Below are 27,455 nucleotides of genomic sequence, written 5' to 3' on the forward strand. Positions count from 1 at the left end.
CTCAAGTTATGGAAAAAATGCCAACATGGCGCTCCCATATTTATTATTGAAGTCACAAAGTGCATTAGTTTTTTTTAACATGCCTCAAAACAACAGCTTGGAATTTAGGACATGCTCTCCCTGAGAGAGCACGAGGAGGGTGAGGTGGGCGGGGTTGAGTTGGGGGGGGGGGGTAGCAAGGGTGTATATTGTAGCGTCCCGGAAGAGTTAGTGCTGCAAGGGGTTCTGGGTATTTGTTCTGTTGTGTTTATGTTGTGTTACGGTGCGGATGTTCTCCCCAAATGTGTTTGTCATTCTTGTTTGGTGTGGGTTCACAGTGTGGCACATATTTGTAACAGTGTTAAAGTTGTTTATACGGTCACCCTCGGTGTGACCTGTATGGCTGTTGACCAAGTATGCATTGCATTCACTTGTGTATGTGAAAAGCCGTAGATATTATGTGATTGGGCCGGCACGTAAAGGCAGTGCCTTTAAGGTTTATTGGCGCTCTGTACTTCTCCCTACGTCCGTGTACCACTCCGTACAGTGGCGTTTTAAAAAGTCATGAATTTTACTTTTTGAAACCGATACCGATAATTTCCGATATCACATTTAAAAGCATTTATCGGCCGATAATATCGGCAGTCCGATATTATCGGACATCTCTAATTCAAACAATGTCATACAGATTTACACACCTGCAAATTTGCAGTGTATATAATTTGCGCTACCTGTCTGTCCTCGCTCAAAAACACATTATAGTGGATTTAGCTTGCTGTTACAACTCCGCACCTCATACGCACCTGGGGCCTCATGCCGTATGTACGGCAAAGTTGAGACGTATCAAAGAGTGGGATGAGTGTGGAAATATCCGGTGCCTTACCCCAACTTCATGCTTCTCGTATACGCACATTTTTACAAGCTGAGGATACTTTGGCGACACAAAGAGGTAGTCGCCCTGCCTTTGCCAACATTTGATTTCAACAACGTAACCATTTTAACAGTTTTAGTGCATATGCAAGCTCAAAACATGAGGCCCCTTGTCAACCAGAGAATTACAAAACGTAACAGGAGAGACCTGTGTTGACATCTTAGCAACGTTGTCGCTTTATTTATTTAGTACGTTTGTCAACCCTTCTAGATCGCCTTACTAAAAAATGCAGCATATTTTTGACTAAAAGCTCGTGTTGGTCTTCTAAACAAGCATTTATACATGAAACTATAGCCAGGCTGTTTATGGTGTGTTTGACAGACAAGCCGCTTGTAGGTAATACCATGAAAGTCAACTCTCCAAATTAAATGCTCTACATCAGTGGTCCGGTACCGGTCCGTGGATCGATTGGTACCGGGCCGCACAAGAAATGTAAAAAAAATAAAAATAAAAAAAATAAAATAAAAAATATAAAATAAAAAATATAAAATAAAAAAAATATATATATATTAAATCAACATAAAAAACACAAGATACACTTACAATTAGTGCACCAACCCCAAAAACCTCCCTCCCCCATTTACACTCTTTCACACTCATTCACACAAAAGGTTTGTTTCTTTCTGTTATTAATATTCTTGTTCCTACATTATATATCAATATAGATCAATACAGTCTGCAGGGATACAGTCCGTAAGCACACATGATTGTATTTTTTTATGACAAAAAATAAAAAAATAACCCCCAATTCCAACCCTTGATGCTGAGTGCCAAGCAGGGAGGTAATGGGTCCCATTTTTATAGTCTTTGGTATGACTCGGCCTGGGTTTAGAACTCACGACCTACCGATCTCAGGGCGCACACTCTAACCACAAGGCCACTGAGCAGGTAAAAACGAGGTGTAATGTGCAAAATGACCAAAAAGCACACCATGCGTCGGGAACTCGCATTGCTGCGGTAGTTGTGACCCCAAGATGCAGGAACCAGGAGGATGAAGGGCAGGTAAGAGTTTTTATTATACTCAAAGTAGGGAGAAGCAGTCGTGCATACAAACAGTCTCAAACTCAATCAATCCTCGAGCCCTGGGGAACAGGCGAGGCAGGCATAAATAGCAGCCTGATTGGCAACTGCAACCAGGTGTGCCGGGCTGCCAGTCAGGGACAGGTGAGGGAAACGAGCGCTCAGGGAGACAAGCAGGAAGGGGAACAAAAATAAGAGCGCCGACAGGAAACAAACACCAAACAAGGAACCACCACCAGAAGTGAAGTGACAGATCGTCACACAATGAACATTAATCATAATAGACAAACAAAGTAGTGTCCCAAAAAAGGCAGATAAACCCTTCTGATTAGTGATCAGAGGCTGGTGAGTCCTCTGATCACGAATCAAGAGCAGGTGTGAAGAACAATGCTTAGAAACAGTGGTGAAGCCACTAGAAGACATAACCAAAACAGGAAGTGGAACCAAAAATAAGACCCAGGAAACCCAGGAAAACAACACAAAGACCCCAAAACTGTCACACGGAAAATGACAACTGTAGTTGTTTGTTTTACATTTTCTTGTAGTGTTTTTGATACAAAACATGTTAAAATGATGGTATTTTGAAGGGGCAAGAAAGTACTATTATTTAATTTCATTTGAAAAAAATAGATTTTAGAGCATGTTGGGTAACAAGCGCCAATTAAACTCGTGGTACCACTGTTTGTGTTTCGCTTTCCATGTTTTTTGCTCACTTGTTGCCTCTCCCAGAGCATCCTAAATCTCGGTGCCACAACTATATTACAGTCCTGTGGGACACACTAAACACACACCTTCCCTTTTTTCTTTCCTCTTCAGGTACATATATTTCTACGGACAAAGTCGTTGATGTTGTAAATAAACAGCCCGGAGCTCGTACACAGTCAAGTGTGTCACACATCGCACAGCAGAGGCTTTCTCTCTTTTAAAAACGGACAATTATTTTAGTCAGAAAGAGAGAGCGTACGTGAAAGAGAGCGATAGAGAGAGAGAGCGAGAGAAGAGCTATAGTTGTTTGGTATCCCCCCACACCCTCTGTGGACCTTCTTCTGAACAGGAGAGGAGGAGGTTGCTATGGAGACCATTTCCATCTCAAGCAGCAGCCAGAGGGGTGTGTGTACGTCTATGTGCGTGTGTGTGTGTGTGTGTGTGTGTGTGTGTGCGCGTGTGTGTGCCTGTAGCGAGTTAGTTGCTGATGCTAGCTGTAATTCAGCAGGCAGAGAGAGAGAGTGACTGAAATGAAGTGAAAATCGGTCGCTGGATTTACGGGAGTGGAGTATTTTCCATGCATCGCATTTTTACACACAATAGACTCCGTGCAGAGTGGCTCATTTGTCCATGTAAAGCGTTCTGTGCACGGGGGCAAGGCCAGCTATAGTGACTAAACATAAATATTAATTTGGGTTAAGTCTGCATGGGAGTGTGCATGGCCTTGTTGCATTGCATGATTTCATTGTGAGGGAGTATTCAGATCAGAGGGTTTTCCATGTGCCGTTTCAATCAGGAAACTAATAACATTTCAGCAACAAAAAAAAGGCACCTACTGCCTAATTATAGCCAGTGAGCACCCCGCTAATGTAGTGCACAAGTGGCACACAGCCTTACAAATGCACCTCCCTCTTTGTGTGTCTGAGAGCTTCCACCTCACACTCACTCACTCATGGCACCATCAAGCCAGAAGCATCGGTGCGACTCAGCTCAGCATTCTTACATCAAGGTTTTCTTTTCAGTCCCCCCCTTTTTTTAATCTTTTACTCCCCCAATCTTACCCTGCTCCTTCCCTCATTATTAACCCATTAAGTCACTGAGGAGAAACAGTAACGGATGGACACTATTTAACGGGTTTACACACCAATACATCCTTCAATCATTTCACAGAATGAATAGACAGCAAAAGTCACTGGAGCCGAAAGTCAAGATGAAGCATCTAAATTAGTTTTCACATGCAAATATATTCAAAGCAGACAAGACCATCTATTCTGTCCGTGCCACTGATGGAACTTCTGTTTGATACGCTTCATAGTTACAGTTAAGACAGAAAATTATTCATATCCTGGCCAAAATAGACAATTGTTATTGGTATTTAATGGCTGGAAATTATAGTCAAAAAAAGCGGCAGAACTGAAAGACAATGTGGTAAGGTTATAAATGAAAAAAAAATATTTGCCATTGTTTCAATCATGCACACATATTTTGCACACTCTTGGAGTCAACATGTGCATAGTAATGTACATAGTGTCATGTACATAGTGTATATATACTCCCCCACCCCCATTTTTTGTATATATTGTTTTTCAAATCACCTGACATGTATACTGTGTATATGTACATAATTTATCAATTTTTTAAACGTAATTTTTTATATACATGTTACAGGTTATATATATTTTATTATTGAATGTATCTAATGGGATGAATATTTAATGGACCACAATTTTTTTTATTTTATTTTTTTATTTAGTTCAGGCAATGACATAAAAAAGTACAAACTTGACAACACATAATAATATAAATTAATATAGTGCAAAAGGTAATGTATAGTATGTAATGCATGATTGTCCAGTTTTGCCTGAAAGGGAGTGGGAAGAAGATAATTTATTTAATCCCACCCCCAATTCTCCATTCAGTGATTATTCACATGAGTTTCACTCTTACTTTGTTCAAGGATTATAATACAGATGTTGTATCATAGTGGCATTACCACAGGTAACAATAATTATTACACTGTAACAATAATTTGTATCAACAATGTAGGAATAATGAATATACCAACAATGGTAATAGACAACATAGCAATAATGGTAATAGACAACATAGCAATAATGGTAAGGAAACATTGAGCACATGTTAACACTTTGAGACAGAGTACAGCAGCAGGTCAAATTAAAGACCCTCATCTCTATATTTGAACCAGACCCCATGTTTGTATAATACTTTAAATCGATTAATAGTTTGGCATTGCTTGTGTTGTAAGTCCAGTTTGTTCCATAGTTTTACTCCGCATACAGACACACAAAAACGTTTACGAGTGGTTTGAGCTCTCGGCAATAACAAATATCCAAAGCCTCTCAAGTTATGAGCCTGCACTCGTCTTATAAAAAAACGTTGTAGATTAGGCGGCAATAATTTGTTAAATGCTTTATATAAGATTATTAATGTACTATATTTAACAAGGTCATCAAATTTTGGTAACTTTGATTGCATAAACAGATTATGAGTATGTTCTAAATAACCAACGTTGTGAATGATCCGCACCGCTCTTTTCTGTAATATGATCAGAGGATGAATTGTGTTGTGGTAAGTATTCCCCCATACTTCAACACAGTATGTAAGGTATGGGAGTACCAAGGTGCAGTATAGAGTACGGAGTGCATTTTCATTGAGGTATAGTTTTGCTTTGTTTATAATGGAACAATGGAAACAAGCCTTTTGGATTTTTCTGCCATCCATTTGCCTTGTTAAAGCATTACATGGATTCACTTATTTAAGATGTCAATAAACTTCTCAATCAATCAATCAATCAATCAATCAAAACCCCTAATGTATTGTAAAAACTTTTCATATAACTAACCTTATGAGACAATTTAAAATATGTTTTGCACCATTTTACTATGATATCCAAGTCTCTGTTTTAATCAATAGTGTTACAGGACCGCAATCTATTTGTGGCGGTGAGTTGCGGGCACAGGAATGGAGGTAGATGACACCATCACCTAATTTGCATAACTGGCCATGATGCATGTCATTTTTATGAACGTTGAGGGAGAGACAAAAGGTGAGCAAACACATGACAAATAAATAACATATGTTTAGTAAAATGCAAGTGAACTTTTGTTGTAGTGTTTTTAGGGCTGCAGGGATTTTTGATTACTAAAAAGTTTGATGTATATTCTGTTGCTGTTACAGCGGTGGAGTGCCAGGAACTTTAAATACGAGGACACGGCTGCTGCAATAGACCGCTAATGCGAGTGTAAGTGCGTGGGTGCGGTGATCTGTGTGGCAGCGGACAGCTGATAGATTAAATTAAAAAAAAAAAGGTTTTTATTATTGCACACATGTTAAAAGTGTAATTTTCTTGTTGATGATGTGCATTTATTAAAAAAAAGAATGAAGGTTATGGCAAACAGAACAATGTTTTTTTAATTATATAATAAACACTTAATTACAATAATTAAAAATAGATAATTATATAATCATTATTATAATCATTTAAACTATTTTCCTTAACCTTTGCATTATGGTGTGTTTTATATGATTAGTTGATTAATCATAGTTGATTAATCAAACATATTAATCGATATCTGCAGCTGGATACTGAATTGTGTACTTTTATATGTATTGACCAAAGTGTGTCAGTACTACTGGGTATGGATTCATGTATACTCAAACGGTGCCATATTTCGATACCTTTCTTGCAAGTGACATCACGTCTGGTTGTAAAAACTCGGCCCTGATTTCAACATCTCCTAATTTGGTAATGAAAACGAAGACTAAGATGCACGTTACAATCAAACAGCTGGTGTGTATTAAGTACACGTTTTACAGTATAAACACTTTGTAGAGCTCAACAGAAGAAACGACTGGTACATTCAACTTAATGGCAAAGACTACTTCCTGGCTAAGGCAACACACCACAGTGTATAAAATACTGCCATCTATTGTCTTGGAATTGCAACTGCATGCAAAGTCTACTATATAATACAGTACATCACTTGCAAATAAGACACATAAGAGAAAAGAAAACAACAACTGGACAGCACAGCTCAGTGTTAAATGATAAACATACAAAGTATTTAGAAAAAAATAATAATTTATTAACACGTTTGAACACACAAAAAAAGGACCAAAAATTGGCACCATTGAGTATCGCATTGATTCCCAGGTGTGTTGATTCAAATGTAAAGATACCCATTCCTAGCTGCATATATATATGTATATATATATGTATATATATATATATATATATATATATATATATATATATATATATATATATATATATATATATATATATATATATATATATATATATATATATATATATATATATATATATATATATATATATGTATATATATATATCACAGTGTTCATTTATTGACAAACACAAACAAAATAACAGTCCACAGTAACAAACTAATGTAAAGTAAAAATAAATAAATAGCTGTCCACAGTACCCATACAAATGGTGGATGGTGGTGGTGGTAGTTCAATAAATAAAATAAATAATAACACAACTAAAATAAAAAAATAAATAAAAAAGCATACAATGCATAGTTTAACCATCAATCTTTGCAATGTACTGTATGTTCAATTAAAAAAAACAAAAAAGGCATACATTGCATAGATTTGCCATCAATCTATGCAATGCATGCTAAACATAATAGTAACATCAAAAGGAAATTAAAACATAAGCTATACAACAACAGATAGGAGCGCATACATAGACAGAGAACGCATATTTCCTCTTTTTACTCGCCATGTCTGAAACATGATGTATCTTCTTCTGCTTCTTCTTCTTCTTCCGTTCTGATTGCCGTGCTTGACTTCGAGTTGTAACCGTTATTATTATCCGGCCGGAAACGGCGCCTAGAGAAGGACGGTGTAGCAATATTGTTGCCCGGAAATCGGGGGACATTTGTGAGAATGGTGTCCCCGGGAGATTTACGGGAGGGGCACTAAAATTTGCAACTCTCCAGGAAAAACAGGCGGGGGGTTGGCAAGTATGACTGCAGTCCTACTCACGAGCAAGACTGAGCTGCCAGTGAATCATTTTAGATGTTTGGGTGGGAGCATCGCAGCTTGTTGAAAAGACCAATACTTGCTTTCATGCTCGAGTCTCTAGAAGTCCACAATAACAGCAGAAAACATATTCTTTAAAAAAGAGAATCTAAGTGGTCTGAGTATTTGCTAAATTGGTAACACCGATACCTCCTATTACGTTTTCTTACTCTCTGGCAGACCAGTAGGGATGATGTTCGAAACCGGTTCTCCCGGTTGTTCGATAAGAAAAGAACCGATTCCATGGACTCAAATCCCTTTTTGAGAACCAGTTCCCAGTATCGAGGCCACTATAGTAAAGAAAAAGAGTTGGTTCTTTTTTCGAATCCCTGGGAACGAATCCCGCCTCACAGGAAATGCCCTGTGGCACGTCCCAGAAAATGACGTAGCTCAGTCATTAGGCGGCAGATACAGAAGCAGCAACAAAGTTTATTATATATATACTTTTTTGTATTCTATTTTAGGTACTTTAAATTTACAACCCCCTGGCGCTGTTTTGTACTGTTTTTGTACTGTTCTGTACTGTTTTTGTTTCTCATCTGTTTGTAATTGAAATTTATAAATAAAGGTTTAAAAAAAAAAAAAGAAGAAGCAGCCGGAAAAAACGCCTCAAGGCATGGCTTCATTTTACAAAAAATACGACGAGGAAACGGCTATCTGCAATTATTGCCAGGCTTCGCTCTCATGTAAATGATAAATGATAAATGGGTTATACTTGTATAGCGCTTTTCTACCTTCAAGGTACTCAAAGCGCTTTGACAATATTTCCACATTTACCCATTCACACACACATTCACACACTGATGGTGGGAGCTGCCATGCAAGGCGCTAACCAGCAGCCATCAGAGGCAAAGGGTGAAGTGTCTTGCCCAAGGACACACGTCGGGGGTAACAACAGTCAATATTTATCTATTTATTTTATTTTATTTTTTTCTTATAAAATAAAAGTGAGCTTTTGTTAAACCAAATATTGTGTGTTTTTTTCCATATACAACAACCTATCTGGATTCGATAAGAGAATCGATAAGGAATCGGTTCGATAAGAGGATTCGATAATGGGCTCAAACTCGATAATTTCTTATCAAACATCATCCCTACAGACCAGGTGTGTTAAGAATCAGAGTTACGATGCCATCTATATTACAAAGATGTAACGACAACAACATTTACAGACAGCTCCATTATAATGTGTTTAAGATGGAGGGCAAAGAGGGGGCGCCAAAATGTGTGGCGGTTTGACTTCAAATGTATTTGTGTGAGGCAAATTCTGCAATATTGTTGACATTTCCAGGTAGTGTTGTCCCGATACCAATATTTTGGTACCGGTACCAAAATTATTTTGATACTTTTCGGTACTTTTCGATTTAAATTAGGGGCACCACAAAAAAATGGCATTATTTTTTTACTTTATTTGAACAAAAACTCTTACGGTACATTAAACATATGTTTCTTATTACATGTTTGTCCTTAAATAAAATAGTGAACATACAAGACAACTTGTCTTTTAGTAGTAAGTAAGTAAGCAAACACAGGCTCCTAATTTAGTCTGCTGACATATGCAGTAACATATTGTGTCATTTATCATTCTATTATTTCGTAAAAATAAGTGGTACAAAATGAATTATTAATCTACTTGTTCATTTACTGTTAATATCTGCTTACTTTCTCTTTTAACATGTTCTATCTACACTTCTGTTCAAATGTAATAATCATTTATTCTTCTGTTGTTTGGATGCTTTACATTAGTTTTGGATGATACCACAAATTTGGGTATCAATCCGATACCAAGTCGTTACAGGATCATACATTGGTCATATTCAAAGTCCTCATGTGTCCAGGGACATATTTCCTGAGTTTATAAACATAATATACATTTTAAAAAAACTAAAGAAGATGTTATATCGACGTAATCATAGTAGTATCGACTTGATGCGCGCCTGTACTTGGTATCATTACAGTGGATGTTAGGTGTAGATCCACCAATGGCGTTTGTTTACATTTTGACACTGGTGAGCTATGGTGTGTAGTGAAGCATGTTTAGCTATTCCTCGTCCTGCAGGGATGATACTTGTAAGAAACGTACTTTATTCGTCGCCATGGAGGCAAGGATTAGTGATTTAGAAGTAGCTAAAACACTGCCGACTGGGGCTGGACTTTAACCGGTAGCTAGCTAGCCATGTCTTAAAGCACCACTTCCTGAGGGCGTTTCAGTGTTATAACTTCACCTTTATCGTCAGTTTTTAAGCCCAAATGAGTCCATTCTACCTTTTCTGTCTACACACTGTGTCTGCTTGTAAGTACTCCGTGATTGCACGCTACCGAACATGCTCGTTTGCTCGTAAACCAGCAATGACACGACGTGACGACGACGGGAGCACGGGGTGTGGGGGGGGGGGGGGGCGGACTGGTACTTTTTAGAGGCGGTATACTACCGAATATGATTCATTAGTATCGCGGTACTATACTAATACCGGTATAACATACAACCCTACTTCCAGGTGTCATTTCCAGCTAAAAGGTACTCATTTTACAAAAACAAAATGTAGTTTAATTGAAAGCTCTGTCATTTCAGTATGAATAATTTTGAAATTAACTGGCATGTAACTGGGAGGAATCTGATCAGATCGAAAGTGTAATTTTACGCACACACACACACACCCACACACACACCAACAAACACACGCGGCTTCATCAGCAGACCATAACCAGATGTCGGCCATAAATTGTGTGACCAGTCAGGTCTGACACAGACAGGTCAGCGCTTCCCGCAATGCTTGAATAACACCCATCCATCAGCGGCAATAACACAGCTTGTTGGCGTGCTATAAATCTCTACCTGTATCTATTCAAAACCTGCCTCCCACATTCAATATGGAGTCCAACTAACGAGATAGAAATATAGATATGTATTGATCCTGGAATGAAATATGGAGCCAGGAAAACGAAGCGGGTGCAGGGCTATTGAATGTATTTATAGACACGAGTGTACGCAACCTGCATAACAGAAAGGGACAATGCAATGAGAGACTTGTTAGTGATGAGGAGGGAGGGGTGTGATCCAGTACGTGTGGAGTCTTGTCGCACTAAGTAGGTCGATAAAAGATCGTACAGATCATCTCATTGGTACAGACGCAGGCTAAAATAGAAGCACCCTGGCTCACCTCTAGACAACACCTAATCCTGTTAAGGGTGGAACACACACTGTGGTTTTGATCCAGTCTCAACCCAGGAGAGGTGTGTTGCGTAAGACACAGAACCAAAATGGTGCGGCTGCACGGAAAGTGTCTCGTGTAAGTAAATCCGGGGAGGAACATGGATTGTGGGGGGAAATGCTTTGTTACAAACATAGCGAGGGCAGGATTAAAGCACTTGCGTTGAGCTGCCTACGTCAAAGGATCAGACTCATGTGGATAATTCACGTCACACTCTCTTTCCCATCCAACTACAACCTGCAATATATACACGTTGTCTTGTTTTCCCAAACACAGTGGTGCCTCATCGTTGTTATTGCGATCACCACTGTTATTGTTGCAGATATTATTATACATTTTTTCTCATCCCCCCTCCAAACCCTTCATCCTGTTTTCTCTCTCAACGGTGTTGATTCTCTGTCTCCCTACTCTGCCTCTCCATCTCAGCCCAACTGAGTCAGTCTGAGGTCCTTGCTTCAGTTGCCAAGTGCTTGCTCAATAGTACTTTTCTCTAACGTGGTTCTAGACCTGCTTAATGTGCCCTGAGATCATTAACGTGGTGAAGTGATAATCCGTAGAAATACAATTGACTTGAGATGATCTTGCAAGTGCTGCAGACCTGGGCTGTGTTTCAATCTGTGCAAAAACGCTTAAATATCGATTATTTATGTATGTTCAATAAAGAAATACAGACGGTTCTAAAATGTGAACTGAAGTGGAAATTACTTCTGAGGAATGGTATGATATATGTGAAACCCAGTTTACTTCCACCAGCTCACAACATCGGATTTGGTTTGTTTATTTATTACGCCTAAGATACAACGTGAAAGATCATCAATACCTCAGCCATGTTGGAGAGAACGTGGCCTCTTAAACTCACATCATACACATGCGTTTTGGAGCTGTGCAATACTGAAATCATTTTGGGAAGAAGTACACTCAGTTATGTCTGAAGGTGCTTTTTACAGCTTCTAGGAAAGCCATCACAAGATGCTGGCACAAACTCGAACCTTCTACTCGGAATCTGTAGCTGGGTGTTATGAAGGAACTACGGACAATGGAGAAAATCATTCATTTATAGCATCTGAGGGGAAAAATAAGTTTCAGTGGATGATTCATGGATAATTGTATTTTATTTTTTTTCAGTAAATATTTTTTTAACAAAATACAGTTGTATGTCTTTCTTTCTCTTATGTTTTGTACTATTTCAACTAAGAGATACACACACACACACACACACACACATATATATATATATATATATATATATATATATACTTATATATATATATATATATATATATATATATATATATATATATATATATATATATATATATATATATATATATATATATATATATATATATATATATATATATATATATATATATATATATATATATTTATAATGTATACATACATTGCTTTTTAATCAATTATATGTATATTTGTTCCCTCTAAAAACTGCAAAAAAATATGGTTTAAAAAAACGAATAAATCAATCAATCAAAGTTTATTTATATAGCCCTAAATCGCAAGTGTCTCAAAGGGCTGCACAAGCCACAACGATATCCTCGGCTCAGATTCCACATAAATAAAATTTGAAACTAGAGTGGACACAACAAGAAGAGGAGACAAAATGCCATGCTAACGGCTAAGTGAGCTTGAATGTAGAGTAGTGAAACAACAAACAAATAAGTGCTTTGTACACTTTAACATAAGTTTAACTGGAACTGTGTTACAGCAGAGAGTAACCAGCTAGGAACAGGAAATTAGCAAACACAATTTAATATGTGTTTCTTTACACAAAACGGTCCAACCACACGAATTGCGAAGCCCTACGCACAGCTAAGTTTAGGGCAGGCGGGCTTGATCTCGGTGAGCAGAACCTGACTGACATAACAAAGGTATTATTCACATCAATTTTACGTCAGTATAATTTACTGTTAACATTTTGTTGACAGCACTTTTCGGATCGGATGATGTTTAAAGTGAAAGTGGATTTCATTGCGTTACTTTGTTGGAGTTGTAGCCGGCTGTGCATGAAAAAAGATTGTATATTGAAAGAGGATGATCCACCGCATAGTGACGTACAGGCACTGCAGTGCACACAATTTCCTACACAAAGTATATTTGCAGTCAGTCATATCATCTTCATTTTGTTAATTAAAAAATACCAAGGACTTGACTTCGGCGTCCTCAATAATCATTACGGCCATGCCCATATGCGACCTGTATAGGATTCTTTCATGTCAATGTCAATTCCGATTTTTTCCAAATCTGACCCAGGCTTTTTTAATGTTGATTATAAATCAGACACAGTATATATCCGATGCAACTGCAGTCTAAACAATCGGGTCACGTTCATGCGACCAATACGTCACCACAAATTATTTGCCAAAATACACAGTCAAAGCAAATGTCCAACAAACTGCAACAGCCAAATTGCTTGCCATCTTCCCTCCCCTTTCCTAATCTTCTATGCGCAACATTTCGGTTCAGTATTATACACATTAAAAAACTCAGTGAGCAAGTGTAATGCTCGATCGTCCAGTTTGTAGTCAAGAGACAGAACAAACTGCAACACATTTAAGCAAGGTGTGTTTTAATGCCACGCAAACGCGGCAAAAGCGAAGTCAGACGGCAACCAGTCAGTAGATGCTATATTGCTTTAAAGCAACTTTATGGATTATTATATTACATAAATGTTTCACTTTTTTAAATGGATTAATAATGGCCTGTGGATTACTGGATTGCTAGAAGGACGGTTGATAAAACACACTCGCGACTCGTCGTTAGTAAGCGTTCACTTCAAACAGACAGAGCATGCGTGACTTTGAGGAACCTTTGAGGAATATTATGTGACAAACTTTTGTGTGGTGTTGCATACTTATTTGTCATTATTCTAAGATGCCTTAAATGTGTAACAGCGGCAGCTGAACTGAATGTTACAGCAGTATCATTAGTCCAGAATCTTCACGGTCCTCATTGATAATGCACCTTATAACCCGGTGCGCCGAATGTACAGATTAATTCTGGATGTGCTTACTGACCTTGAGGGAGTTTATATGGTACATGGTGTAATGTTAAGTATGACCAGTAGATGGCAGTCACACATAAGAGATATGTGTGGATTGCAGATTGACGCTCCCTGTTCATAGAAAGTACAGGTTAGCAAGCAAGCCTGACACTTTGATGTTTCAATGAGAACATAGAACATTACAAGCAGCGCTCAAAAATCTATCAAACTGTTTTAGTACGGAGCTACGGAGCCACATCGCTTGATGAATTTTTGCCGCATTACGGGTACCATAGTCAGACGTGCTGTGTTTCAACATAAAGGTATTATTATGGTGTGTGTACAAAATAGCACCTATCAGGAGATATTAGCTGGCATTTTGTTTCGACCTTGTGCAAAACCACCAGTGTTTTAAATGTAGGAAATAAATCATAATATGACCTCTTTAATGCGCCTTATAATCCGGTGCGCCTTTTTTATGGAAATAGACCTAAATAGACCCGCTCATCAGCAGTACACCTTATAATACGGTTTGCCATACGATGTGAAAAGTATGGTACTGTAGAAGTGCGATCTTGACAACAGAACCTATTTTTAGTATGCCGAAGGTGCGCTCTGGGAGGCGCTGGTGTTGTAATGGTGCATCTGGAATGATCCAGAAAGTTATGCAAGAATCTATAAAAATAGATGTTGCCGAAGTTTTTTTCATATAATATAATATGGAAAGAAATGCCTGCAGACACCAAAACAAATCAATTTAATTTGTTTTAATCAGCCTTTCAAAGGGGAACTGCACTTTGTTTGGAATCGTTCACAATCATTACGAGCGTCAAGAACACATATGTCTTCTTTTTTTTTTAATGATTTTAAAGATGATTAAAATCCGCTTGCCAGATGCAGCTAATGAGAGTCACCATTGTGGCCTTCAAAGCCTTCTTAAACAATTTCAAAAACCCTCCATCAACGTTTTATATACACACTGCAAGTCTATATATAATGTAGTAACATATATGTGCATAACAATATGTAATATGTTTAATATTTACCTTATTTTGGTCATGTAAGCAACACTGGAACTTATTTTCTCAGCACTTTTATTTCTGTTTCCATAGCAGCGTACTTCCAACATCCGGAAACAATCGCGAGTGCGTTCTAATCATGGCAGACTTGCTAACAGACAAGAAAGATAACTATTTTTGGATAAATGAGGATTCACAACCTTATCTTTTTTAACCTGAATATACAGAGGATGAACTGCTGCTTGTAGAAGCGAGCATCAACAGAGGGTGAAAAGTTAGAGCAGACGGAAGCCCAGAGAGTGAGGTCGGTGTGACTTGCAATGTACATGTGGAACTTGGAGCCAAGCTATTTCAACAGAAATGGAGTTCTTACCCAAAATAAACAAGGCCAGCTTGACCAAACAGACAACTGTCCACCGAGTTAGTCACTATAATATTGATCATGATACATGTCTGTTGCTACAACTACAGTACATACGCTGTTGAGCTAGCTGTATACAAACAAAACATGAAATTTGGGCTAATACTTTACAGATACTGTAATACAGTGGTTCTTAACCTGGGTTCGATCAAACCCTAGGGGTTCGGTGAGTCGGCCTCAGGGGTTCGGCGGAGGTCAAAACACACCCGACTCATCGTGTAAATACAAACTTCTCCTTATCGGCGTATTACGGATACGGCAACAGCTGACTGATTTGCAGGTGTGTAATTTGTTGTGAGTTTATGCACTGTGTTGGTTTTGTTATTTGAACAAGGTGATGTTCATGCACGGTTCATTTTATGCACCAGTAAAAAAACATGGTAACACTTTAGTATGGGGAACATATTCACCATTAATTAGTTGCTTATTAACATGCAAATTAGTAACATATTGGCTCTTAACTAGTCATTATTAAGTACTTATTAATGCCTTATTCCTTATTTCCTTATTATAACCCTAACCCTCTAACCCTGACCCTAACTCTTACCAAATAACTCTAAATTAAGTCTTTATTACTTAGAATATGTTCCTCTAGTGTCAAAATAACTCTAAATTAAGTCTTTGTTACTTAGAATATGTTCCCCATACTAAAGTGTTACCAAAAACATATAACTTTGTCTTGAATTTGAAAAAAAACAACATTTTATTTTTCACTAAAGAAGTGTTCGGTGAATACGCATATGAAACTGGTGGGATTTGGTACCTCCAACAAGGTTAAGAACCACTGCTGTAATATGTTTGTTCATGTTTTTCAGTCGGTACAGATTGATGTCCTATCGCATTGTGTTGTGCATTACAAACTCAAAAGTTATTCAGGTGTTGATGCAGTAGCTAGCTTACCTCCTGCCGTAGTTAGCTTACGGCTAATACGGTAGCATGCTGTCGCAAGGCGATGTGTTACTACGCTAGAAAAATAGTTCCTCAGTGTTTGCTCTCACAATGACAATGTCGCTACAGCTTGGTTACGAAACGTAAATAAAGTATTGTTGGCGGTTTTTGGATGCATATTCAAAGTGATTTAGAGGCAGAATGGATTGATCCCATGCGCTGCATTGCTAGCCAAATAGAACGAGACGTTTTTTATAAATTATTATTCACATCAATTTCACGTTAGTATAATTTAATGTTAACGTTATGTTGACAGCACATTTTCGGATCGGATGATGTTTAAAAAAAAGCGGATTTCATTGCGTTACTTTGTTGGAGTTGTAGCCGGCTGTGCATGACCAAAGATTGCATATTGAGAGAGGATGATCCACCGCATGGCGACGTACAGGCGCTGCAGTGCAAACAATGTCCTACACAAAGTACATTTGCAGTCAGTCATATTATCTTCTTTTTGTTACTTAAAAAATACCAAGGATTTGACTTCGGTGTCCTCAATAGTTGTTACGGCCATGCTCATATGCGACCTGTATGGGATTCTTTCATGTCAATGTAAACAGTACAATTCCGATTTTTTCCAAATCCGACCAAGGCTTTTTTAATATGTGGATATAAATCAGATGCAGCATGTATCCGATGCAACTGCAGTCTAAAAAATCGGTTCATGTTCATCCGACCAATACGTCACCACAAATTATTTGCCAAAATAGACAGTCGAAGCAAATGTCCAACAAACTGCAACAGCCAAAATGCTTGCCATATTCCCTCCTCTTTCCTAATCTTCTACGCACAACATTTCGGTTCAGAAAGTTTTGACTTTGATTGCACACAAACCTTGAAATTGCCACAAATGTGCTAAGACTGAGAGCTACTACATTTGGAGCCATGTTGACTTCCGTAAATACTGCAGCACGCGTGACGTCAGGTCTGCAGGCGGGTCATATTGCGTTCACATTAGACATACGTACAAAAGACTACATAAAAATATCGTATTTGACAAAACAATCTGAATTGGACATACGACACTGCAGTGTGAACGTAACCTAAAACAACTTGGGCGCCTGCTTGGATTGAGCAAAAATACACAAACACACACACAACAGGCTCATTTCCTGTCATCGGCTTTACAAGCCATCTCAGTTTCCCGTGTGCGTCAATCTTATTGATCAAATGCGCTGCATTGCTAGCCAAATATAACGAGGCGATTTTTATAAATTAGAATGCAAAAAAAACAACTTTTGTCTTTATGTCTCTCATAAGGATTGAACGATAGGCAAATTTTCCAAAAAAGTGCCGTTCCCCTTTAAGTCATCCATCAGCTGTAAAATTATAAAATGATATTGCTAAATAGACAATGTGTATATTATATGTATTTCTGATAGTCTAAATATGTCGACACACACACATAGGATAGAGGATTGTTGCTCTTAGGGCTGGGCGATATATCGATATACTCGATATATCGCGGGTTTGTCTCTGTGCGATATAGAAAATGACTATATCGTGATATTCGAGTATACGTACTCACGCAGTTGCTTTTAGCTGCGGGCATCACACTACATGCGTTTCCTACTCTTTCTTGTCTCTCCTTCTCGCAGAGACTTAAAACAAGCGCACCTTCTTACATACGTCACATACTGTCACGTGTGCAACGTCACACGCTCCCGCGGAGCAGAAAGGTAGCGGCATGGTAACGTTAGCTGTGATGCTAGCGGAGTGGTGCGAGTGGTAATACGAGAGAAAGAAGGTGCCAATGTGGTAACAAATGAAGGAAGAATGAATTCCCAAGAAAAACAGCATGGGGTCCATCGTCTGGCGGTGGTTTGGCTTCAGGCGGGAATATGTTGAACAATTATGCGGCAAAAGCGTTGCTACAAAAGTAGCAGCACTGCTAATATGTAGCATCATTTGAAAAGTCACCCGCTAGAGAATGAAGAGTGCTTGAAATTCCGCATGTCAACATCTCCGTTCGGTGCCACGCCCACAAAATGCCGACGCAACTATTTCCAGATCAACACCGTATGAAAAGTCAACAACAGAAGGAGATAACGTCCGCAGGAACCTACCACATAGCGAAGGACATGCACTATTTGATATGCAGCTCATTTTTATGTGACACTTATTGAAATATCTTGGGTGACATCATGCACAAAAGTGCACTTTATTTGTTTTAAACTATTATAGTGGCATTCTGTACAAAAAGTGCACTTTAATTTAGTGTTGTTTTGATATGTCACCTTAGTGACATCATGAACAAAAGTGCACTCATAGCTTGTTTTAAAATGTCTCTGACAATCTTGCACTTTCTGTTTTGAAATGACATGAATGTTTGTGCCACTGCTTAATAACTGTTTAATAAATACACTTTTGCTAAATTGACTTAGTTGTGATTTCCCTCTCTGCATGAAAGTTTAAAATGAGCTTTTATTAATGCAGTATGAACAAGAATGTTTTAATGTAGACACATAGAATCATCATACTGCTGTGATTATATGCATCAAGTGTTCATTCAAGGCTAAGGCAAAATATAGAGATATATATCGTGTATCGTGATATGGCCTAAAAATATCGAGATATTAATAAAAGGCCATATCGCCCAGCTCTAGTTGCTCTATTGTCTGTTTTTGCAGCACAATGGTCTCCTTTCTCAGCCATTTGTGTGCAGCAGTGCCAATTTGCATGCACTGCAAGATTATATTTGCATCTTCTCCTCCGAGTATTCTAAAAACAAGCATGTACAGTATATTGCATATACATGAAGACAGGATTGCGCTCTCTATTTTGCTCATTTAAGAGACACAATCCTTTGCAGACAAGCTTTGTAGATCACCTTTCCGTGCACGTTCAAGTTTGTACGTTTTATAATACACGCAAACATAGACGATTGACACAAGTAGGCGACTCAAGCGTGTCCCAATATCCAGCCAGTTTAAGATTATATAACAATGATTGTTAAGAATGTTCTCTATTGTGTTTTTCGTTCAGTTGAGGCAAAATGGAGGCGACCACTGTCAATTCAGTCCGACATCAGCTGTGAGACGTTGAGCAACATCCATGCAGAGCTCCACTCCCGGCAGCATTATTCTGCTCAATACAACAGGGGCTTGGAAAGAGGAGTTGAGAACATTCTAAGAGAGATTGTCTCATCCCATTAAATGGGTTATATTATGATTTTTTTTTTTGAACGTGTAAAACACGTCCCTGTGGTCTACATCAGTGTTTTTCAACCTTTTTTGAGCCAAGGCACATTTTTTGCGCTGAAAAAATCCAGAGGCACACCACCAGCACAAATCATTAAAAAACGAAACTCAGTTGACGGTAAAAAGTCGTTGTCGCAATTGTTGGATATGACTTTAAAGCATAACCAAACATGCATCAATATAGCTCTTGTCTCAAAGTAGGTGTACTGTCACCACCTGTCAAATCCCGCCGTGATTTATTTGGAGTTTTTTTGCTGTTTTCCTGTGTGTAGTGTTTTAGTTCTTGTCTTGCGCTCCTATTTTGGTGGCTTTTTCTCTTTTTTGGGTATTTTCCTGTAGTAGTTTCATGTCTTCCTTTGAGCGATATTTCCCGCATCTACTTTGTTTTAGCAATTAATAGTATTTCAGTTGTTTTTATCCTTCTTTGTGGGGACATTGTTGATTGTCATGTCATGTTCGGATGTACTTTGTGGACGCCGTCTTTGCGCCACAGTAAGTCTTTGCTGTCGTCCAGCAATCTGTTTTTGTTTACTTTATAGCCAGTACAGTTTTAGTTTGTTCTGCATAGCCTTCCCTAAGCTTCAATGCCTTTTCTTAGGGGCACTCACCTTTGTTTATTTTTGTTAAAGCATTAGACACCTTTTTACCTGCATCGTGCCTGCCGCTGTTTCCGACATCTACAAAGCAATTAGCTACCGGCTGCCACCTACTGATATGGAAGAGTATTACACGGTTACTCTGCTGAGCTCTAGAGAGCACCGACACTCAATTTTTTAATTACTGGTTTGCCAAAAATATTTTTAACCCAAATAGGTGAAACTAGATAATCTCCCACGGCACACCAGACTGTATCTCACGGCATACTAGTGTGCCGCGGCACAGTGGTTGAAAAACACTGGTCTACATAACATGTAATGGTCGCGCTTTGGCCAAAATGTTGCATAGATTTTGTTTTACAGATAATCTTCAAGTCACTTGAACTGTCTCTTCAGAAGGCACCGTTTTGTGCCGAAGCCCTGCTCCAAGCCAAGCTCCCTTGTACTGCGTCTCCGCCCCGTCAGTCATGTTGTAGTTTTTAGCGCATCCACATCGAGTTTATTAATTGATATAAGTTAGAACTATAGACTACTTTTTATTGGAAATGACAACAGCAGATGTATACCGGTATTAGTATAGTACCGCGATATTAATGAATCATATTCAGTACTATACCGCCTCTGAAAAGTACCGGTCCGCCACCCCCCCACCGCACCCCGTCATCGTCCCGCCGTGTCATTGCTGGTTTACGAGCAGACGAGCATGTTCGGCGGCACACAATCACGGAGTACTTACAAGCAGACACAGTGTGTAGACAGAAAAGGGAGAACGGACGCATTTTGGCTTAAAAACTAACGATAAAAGTAAAGTTATAACACTGAAACACCTTCAGGAAGAGGTGCTTTAAGACATAGCTAGTTAGTTAGCGACGAAAGTCCTGCCGCAGTCGGCAGTGTTTTAGCTACGTGTAAATCACTAAACCTCTCCTCCATGGCGACAAATAAAGTACGTTTCGTACAAGTATCATCTCTGCAGGACGAGGAATAGCTAAACATGCTTCACTACACACCGTAGCGCACCGGCGTCACAATGTAAACAAACGCCGTTGGTGGATCTACACCTGACATCCACTGTAATGATATCAAGTAGAGGCACGTATCTAGTCAATACTACTATGATTACCTCGATATTTTTTGGCATCACAACATCTTCTTTCGTTTTTTATTTATTTATATTATATTTATAAACACAGGAAATACGTCCCTGGACACATGAGGACTTTGAATATGACCAATGTATCGACTTGGTACCACAAATCTGTGGTATCATCCAAAACTAATGTAAAGTATCAAACAACAGAAGAATAAGTGATTATTACATTTGAACAGAAGTGTAGATAGAACATGTTAAAAGAGAAAGTAAGCAGATATTAACAGTAAACGAACAAGTAGATTAATAATCAATTTTCTACCACTTGTCCTTAATAATTTTGACAAAATAATAGAATGGAAAATGACACAATATGTTACTGCATACGTCAGCAGCTAAATTAGGAGCCTTTGTTAGTTTACTTACTACTAAAACACAAGTTGTCTTGTATGTTCACTATTTTATTTAAGGACAAACTTGCAATAAGAAACATGTTTAATGTACCGTTAGATATTTTTGGTTAAAATAAATGCAATTTTTTGTGGTCCCCTTTATTTAGAAAAGTACCAAAAAGTATCGAAATAATTTTGGTGCCGGTACCGGTACCAAAATATTGGTATCGGGACAACACAAGTTGTTAGCGCTTCCACATCGAGTCTGTTAACCGATAAAAGTTAGAACTATAGGCTACTTTTTATTGGAAATGGCAACAGCAGAGGATTTTAGTATTCAAGTGCATGTATGAGCCAGTCTGCCCCACAAAAAGGAACTTATTGACTACAACTGACTAAAAAAGGCGGATTTGCACACAGCTCTTCGGATAAACTTCTATTATTATATATGAAGATATCCGCTGACGTAACTAATACAAAATACATCGCTACAGTCCAAAAAAACAAAGGACTAGTTTGGAAAGAGACAAGAGGGTTGTATTAACGTCTCTGCCACGCCTCTGTGGTTTGTATTCAAATGTTCTGGAGTTATGTACAAATTGGAGGTTGATTGAGCTCCATTGTTTGACAAAAGCAGCAGAGTGAGTACCAAGTGCTAATTCAAACAGTTGATCACAGCCTCAATTATTTCAGAGCCACGTTAACAATGGAGATGAATTAAAACTTTGAACGAGCCCCGCTGCTGTAACTGGTCTGGCAGCCATACGATTAAGGGGTTTATTAAGCTTTATGAGCTCCACACAAAGCCAAAGAGCATAATGCAGCTCTTTTCATGGGAGGACCATGACTCTTTGTAAGATCTGATGTGAACAAGCTAATTAACCTGCTTTCTCCTGGATCAGACCCATGAGACATGCAGCGTGCATTATGGCTGAATGTGTGTGTGTGTGGGTGGATGGGTGCTTGCTTTTCAGCATTGCAAGTGAGAATTGGGTGTAATGGGTGCCATTGCCTCATTTCTTCATTAACACACTCGCACGTGGCACACGTCTAACTGCAGACGCATCTCGGGTCGGATTGAAGTCAGCGATCAATTTATGCAACCTTTGTTGTTGATATATCTCACAGAAAGTGAAGATGGAATAAAGGGCGGGGTTTGGTGGGGGGAAACGGGGGCACATTGAATTTTAATCCACCAGCAAAACAAAAGCCGCCTCTCTCCTTTTCTGTCTTGGAGAAATCTCTTTCATCTCCTTTTCAAGGCTGAATGAAATGATGTCTGCAGGACAGTCACATGTTTTTTACATGAATATTATCAGTGGAATGTAAATGTTTCAGTGTGCGCCACCATACGGACACGACGGTGTGCTATCAAAATGCACTAATGCCCCCCCGCCCCCCCGGTATTAAGTTCAGAGAGGTCAAACAATGCTCAGCCTTCAGGCAAAGATGCAAACTGAGTGACTGCAAATTTGACCAGGAAATCGCAGCAACCCTGAGGGAAAAAATATATATATAAATATATATATATATATTAGTGTTGTAACGATACCAATATTTTTGTACCGGTATTAAAATTAGTTCGATACTTTTCTGTACTTTTCTAAATAAAGGGGACCACAAAAAAATAGCATTCTTGGCTTTATTTTAACAAAAAATCTTAGGGTACATTAAACATATGTTTCTTATTGCAGTTAAGTCCTTAAATAAAATAGTGAAAATACTACACAACTTGTCATTTAGTAGTAAGTAAACAAACAAAGACTCCTAATTAATCTGCTGACATATGCAGTAACATATTGTATCATTTATCATTCAATTATTTTGTCAACATTATTAAGGACAAGTGGTAGAAAATTAATTATTACCGTATTTTTCGGACTATAAGTCGCATTTTTTTTCATAGTTCTGCCGGTGGTGCGACTTATACTCAGGAGCGACTTATGTGTGAAATTATTAACACATTACCGTAAAATATCAAATAATATTATTTAGCTCATTCACGTAAGAGACTAGACGTATAAGATTTCATGGGATTTAGCGATTAGGAGTGACAGATTGTTTGGTAAACGTATAGCATGTTCTATATGTTATAGTTATTTGAATGACTCTTACCATAATATGTTACGTTAACATACCAGGCACGTTCTCAGTTGGTTATTTATGCGTCATATAACGTACACTTATTCAGCCTGTTGTTCACTATTCTTTATTTATTTTAAATTGCCTTTCAAATGTCTATTCTTGGTGTTGGGTTTTATCAAATCAATTTCCCCAAAAATGCGACTTATACTCCAGTGCGACTTATATATGTTTTTTTTCCTTCTTTTTAATGCATTTTCGGCCGGTGCGACTTATACGCCGGAGCAACTTATACTCCGAAAAATACGGTAATCTACTTGTTCATTTAGTGTTAATATCTGCTTACTTTCAATTTTAACATGTTCTATCTACACTTCTGTTCAAATGTAATAATCACTTATTCTTCTGTTGTTTGATAATTTACATTAGTTTTGGATGATACCACAAATTTGGGAATCAATCCGATACCAAGTAGTTACAAGATCATACATTGGTCATATTCAAAGTCCTCATGTGTCCAGGGACATATTTTCAGAGTTTATAAACATAATATACTGTACATTTAAAAAATACGAAAGAAGATGTTGTGATGCCAAAAAATATTGACGTAATCATAGTACTATCGACTAGATACGTGCCTGTACTTGATATCATTACAGTGGATGTCAGGTGTAGATCCACCAATGGCGTTTGTTTACATTTTGACACCGGTGCGCTACGGTGTGTAGTGAAGCATGTTAACTATTCCTCGTCCTGCAGGGATGATACTTGTAAGAAACTTGCATTATTCATCGCCATGGAGACCAGGATTAGTGATTTAGAACTAAAACGTTAGTTGGACGTTAGCCGCTAGCAAGCTAGCCATGTCTTAAAGCACCTCTTCCTGAGGGCGTTTCAGTGTTATAACTTCACCTTTATCGTTAGTTTTTAAGCCAAAATGCGTCCGTTCTCCCTTTTCTGTCTACACACTGTGTCTGATTGTGCGCTGCCGAACATGCTCGTCTGCTCGTAAACCAGCAATGTCACGACGTGACTTCGATGCGGGCGCGGGGGGGTGCGGGACCGGTACGTTTCCGAGACGGTATAGTACCAAAAATGATTCATTAGTATCGTGGTACTATACTAATACCGATATACCATACAACCCTAATATATATATATATATATATATATATATATATATATATATATATATATATATACACTACCGTTCAAAGGAAAAGCACTGTACTTTTCAATGAAGATAACTTTAAACTAGTCTTAACTTTAAAGAAATACACTCTATACATTGCTAATGTGGTAAATGACTATTCTAGCTGCAAATGTCTGGTTTTTGGTGCAATATCTACATAGGTGTATAGAGGCCCATTTCCAGCAACTATCACTCCAGTGTTCTAATGGTACAATGTGTTTGCTCATTGGCTCAGAAGGCTAATTGATGATTAGAAAACCCTTGTGCAATCATGTTCACACATCTGAAAACAGTTTAGCTCGTTACAGAAGCTACAAAACTGACCTTCCTTTGAACAGATTGAGTTTCTGGAGCATCACATTTGTGGGGTCAATTAAACGCTCAAAATGGCCAGAAAAAGAGAACTTTCATCTGAAACTCGACAGTCTATTCTTGTTCTTAGAAATGAATGCTATTCCACAAAATTGTTTGGGTGACCCCAAACTTTTGAACGGTAGTGTATATATATATATATATATATGTACCGCGGGTACACTTTAATAAATTCTCATTAAATTTTCATGGAGCTGCAGATTTAATAAAAAGCTAATCAGGGCAAGAAAGCAGCTGCTGAATAAGGACTGTGACTCATCCCAACTTCACAGCTTGCTATTAAGCCCCCCATACACACACACATTATACGACTGGCAGTATACGTGGAGAGTCAATGTGTTTTGAACGTTGCGCGGTGAATAATAGATGGGACCTGGGGGTATGGTGGGCTAAGTCTTTTCATGCCGGGGTCCTAAAGTGTAGCCCCGGGCCGTTTGCCTTGGCACACAGGCATGCTTAGCTCGGGCTCTCATAAGCGGCAGTAATAAAGATTGTCTGATACGGGGCCTGCATCAGTATTCAGATACATCACACGCCGCCTCGTAGTCGCAGAATGAGAGAAAGCAAGGGGGGGGGGGGGGGGGCAGGGAAGAGATGGAGAAACGAGATCTTTAGGTCATTGTTCCGTAAAGGAGCAAAAATCAATACCAAAGCAGACATTAGGTTTCACAGCAAGGAAGTTGTATTTAATTTGTTTCCAATCGAGACTTTAAGTACTAAATTGAACATAGGCTTGTGTCATTATGTCAACATGCACATTACCAGCAAGACATGCAGTCATAAAGACCAGCTGCCAGGGATGGATGTGTCATCTGCAGGTGGCTGCTGCTGAATTTATATAAATGAGACCATCCTTGTATTTAAAAGTAGCAATGATGATCGAAAGGAGATATCTAATTGATTGTAGTCTGCAGACGTCACGCGCAGAGTCGATGTAACGGCCCACACACTCAGTGAAGCGTGGGATTGGTGCAAGGGAAAGGTCAGCGCCATTGACATCATTAAAATGTGACATCATTACAGGCTGCTGCTGGTATGGGCAAGCACAGCCTGGGGGTGAGGGGATCCCAACACCTCACCACCACTATCTGTGTGTGTGTGTGTGTGTGGTCTGAGTGGAACACGTGGCAAATTACGAGGATGGGACGCAGACCCAGACACCTGCCTCATGTGTGATCTTTGGCTGCAGTCTGACTTCATATCACTTAGGGATAGCCAGCCATGGGCAAACACACTCATTCGTGATATACGGGCTGCGACGACCGTAAATTAAAGCTATAAAACGTGACAAAAGTGGCCTCGCCCCGTTTAAAAAGCGCAGATGGGCCACAGGCTGGCCGGTCGCTGATAACCACGCACGGAACTCGTCCACTTTCTCTTGATGAAAGCAGTGGGGCACGTTTGAAGGAGTCAGACGGAGAGACGAGCTGCGAAAGAAGCTCTGGGTTTTTTTCATCTCAGCGCAAACAAAGATATCCATCGCTTCCTCCCCCACTTCACAGCCTCCTGCTCTGTGTGTTTAACAGTATGTGTAGCGTGTGGGAACTCAGTCAGTGACGACACATTTGAAATAAAAACACTTTCTCTGTGCTGCATGCTTTGTTGCTCCTCTGATCCACCCTACGAACCTAAACACACACACAAACAACCTCGATTTATGCACCGAAAACATGTTCTATCCCCATGAAAATGGATGGTTTCAGTACTTTTATAGGCAACGACCAAATTCTGTTGGTACTACTGAGTATCCATTCACATAAAAATCTAACAGTGCTATATTTTGATACCTTTAAAGCAGTGGTTCTTAACCTGGGTTCAATCGAAACCTAGGGGTTCGGTGAGTTGGCCTCAGGGGTTCGGCGGACCCTCCACCGCGGAGGGCGAGACACACCCGACTCATTGTGTAAATAAAAACTTCTCCCTATAGGCGTATTATGGATATGGCAACAGCAGAAGTCACACTGATTTGCAGGTGTGTAATTTGTTGTGAGTTCATGCACTGTGTTGGTTTTGTTCTTTGAACAAAGGTGATGTTCATGCACCGGTAAAAAAAACATATAACTTTGTCTTGAATTTGAAAAAATATATATATATTTTTTTCACTAAAGAAGGGTTCGGTGAATGCGCATATGAAACTGGTGGGGTTCGGTACCTCCAACATGGTTAAGAACCACTGCTTTAAAGTTAAGAAGTTAAAGTACCAATGATTGTCACACACACACACT

General features: G+C 38.8%; 2 protein-coding genes across 4 annotated transcripts in view; both read right to left on the reverse strand.

Annotated features, from left to right (window-relative positions):
• Window positions 1-27,455, reverse strand: part of LOC133649000 (uncharacterized) — a 1,204,785-nt gene that overhangs the window by 520,349 nt on the left and 656,981 nt on the right. The gene's annotated exons all lie outside the window — the stretch shown is intronic.
• ppp2r2ba (protein phosphatase 2, regulatory subunit B, beta a) overlaps window positions 1-27,455 on the reverse strand; it is a 152,521-nt gene that overhangs the window by 42,708 nt on the left and 82,358 nt on the right. The window lies entirely within an intron of this gene.

This window comes from Entelurus aequoreus, linkage group LG04, assembly GCF_033978785.1.
Source record: "Entelurus aequoreus isolate RoL-2023_Sb linkage group LG04, RoL_Eaeq_v1.1, whole genome shotgun sequence".
Lineage (NCBI taxonomy): Eukaryota > Metazoa > Chordata > Actinopteri > Syngnathiformes > Syngnathidae > Entelurus > Entelurus aequoreus.